The sequence below is a fragment of the Rhagoletis pomonella genome, unplaced genomic scaffold (genome assembly GCF_013731165.1).
Source record: "Rhagoletis pomonella isolate Grant_MI unplaced genomic scaffold, Rhpom_1.0 Rhpom_scaffold_00007, whole genome shotgun sequence".
In the NCBI taxonomy this organism is placed as follows: Eukaryota; Metazoa; Arthropoda; class Insecta; order Diptera; family Tephritidae; genus Rhagoletis; species Rhagoletis pomonella.
In genome coordinates this window covers 34365206-34367299 of record NW_023458561.1, presented here as the reverse complement: position 1 = coordinate 34367299, position 2094 = coordinate 34365206, and the positions used below count along the sequence as shown (strand labels likewise).

Here is a 2094-nt window from a genome sequence, read left to right as displayed (position 1 = left end):
ATCGCAATGAGTGTGGCCCATTACACGAAACAGCTTTCTGATTAGAACTCCAGCTTTCTGACAAGCACTTTATCGACCATAAAACGTTGTGGGCTTCATTATGATTTAATGGAAGCAGGAAATTACTTTACAAGAAAGATCCCTTCTCTTACCTAGAATCAAGCCCAAGTATTTGAGTCTACGTGAAGTGGGGCATATAATTCTTACTAAGTAGTCGACCAGTAAGCGAAGAAGTTTACTTCTCACTAAAATGTTAACGTCATTTGCATTGGCAATTATCCGGCAGCCACTCTTCTACAGCTCCTCGTCGTTTACGATCACAATTTTGGCGGACTGCTATGTATTCTACGCTAGATAGCCGCTACAGTTGTCTCGTAGATAATACTGAATTTAAGCTTAATTGGGTCTTGCGATGGCGCCAGAAGGACCCCATCAAAGGTCTTCGCCATTGTATGAGAAGCGTTCTCGACTGACGTGTCCTTGATGTACCCATATTTAGCTCCTAATCACAAATAATCTTATTCCTAATATGCGGATAAATTAGAAACTCCGGGGGTTTTAGCAAAAATGAAGTGTGATTAATGAGCTTGAAATCCTTGAGAAAAATATGAGAGCTGCTGCAGCCAGAAATGTTGACCAAAAGAAATTTAAAATGACCTGTGACAAATTGTACTCCTATAAGTCGTTATTTCAGCTAAAATGGTGGTTGAAGTACTTACAAGTGCTATTAGGCTTTTAGCTTAAAGTCCTGTTTAAAGTACTACACTGCACCGGTTCATCAAGTGCACGGGCAACTAGCTTTCGTTTCGTTTTCCACAGCCATGTCGGAGGCACCTTCGTCCAAACAAGCTCAATCGTCTTTGAAAAGATAATGCATCTCAATCAGTTCAGTCTTTAAAACAGTACACAATGTATCATCATCAAATATCAAATATCATACGAACATACATGTGTTACGTCGCTGGCAAGAGATTTTTGTTTTTAAGTTACATTATTGCTGCTCTTACCTGGTTTTGGTCGAGCGGAGGAACCCGAGCTTAATTCTATTTTTTTTATATTTTTATTCTTCGTTAAAAGTGCCATATCGGAAGTGTAGTTCAAGTGAATCGCGTATAAATATTAAAAATAGCCTCCAAGAATGTCTGGTAAACACCGAGGCGAGGAACTTTATCACAATCAACTTACCAATCACTTATCGCTAATATAGATTTTCACTTGTCAATAAGTACTTGAGAAAATAACAGCGAGTAGAGGAATTCGTCAACAACATTGTCGACCTAAGCACATTTGCCTTTTCTTTAACTATCTTTCATATTTGTCGGCAGTTTTTTATTTTTTTTTGATTTTTAGCTGTCGCATATTCAGTAACACAAAAGCCAATTCATTTAAGTAAGAATTACGTTGTGGCTTCAGAAAGATAAGTACCTAGCATGAAAAGAACGCTTACAAGTCACACCCACACATTGGCATGTCTTGTGTTGTTTTTTTTTTTTCTTGTTCACTCAGCTGAAAAGGCACAAACATACGACACTGACACAATTTTGTTCGAGCGAAATTCCTAACAAATTCAGCAGAAAATGAGGTGAAACAACTTATATAGGAAGAGCAACGGAAAAACCAAAAAAAAATAGCAGAAAGTATGGATACTAGCTCTTTTGAATTAGGATTTTTTTTCTTGATTTTTATTTTTTGAAGTGGAAGCTACCGCAGTGGTGCCGTCAACACTTGGTGAAATGGAGGCCAGGCGTTGATATACAAACATAAGTCGTCATTCCTAAAAGTCACTGTTGCGAAATTTGATATGTTGTGCTCCAGTATGGAAAACTAATGAATACAGCATTGTAGGAATTTTTTAATTTTAAAACATTACCATGTAATTTGATACTGCATACCCAGAAATGTTCTAAAGTTCAATTTTATTTGCGCAAGAATTAAATTGATTTGCCCAAAGTTTAAATATATCTGCTGAGTGTTTAAATCCAGAGTTTAATTTTATTTGCCAAAAGTTTAACTAAATGTGTTCATGCTATACATATGTATATGTAGAAATGGCCTTCCCGTTCCATCCTCTTCGTATACAAAAACGCGGCTATT

At 36.8% G+C, this 2094-nt stretch overlaps 1 protein-coding gene across 3 annotated transcripts in view; it reads right to left on the bottom strand.

The window, feature by feature from the left end:
- LOC118742662 (protein FAM13A) overlaps nt 1-2094 on the bottom strand; it is a 120901-nt gene that overhangs the window by 114458 nt on the left and 4349 nt on the right. The gene's annotated exons all lie outside the window — the stretch shown is intronic.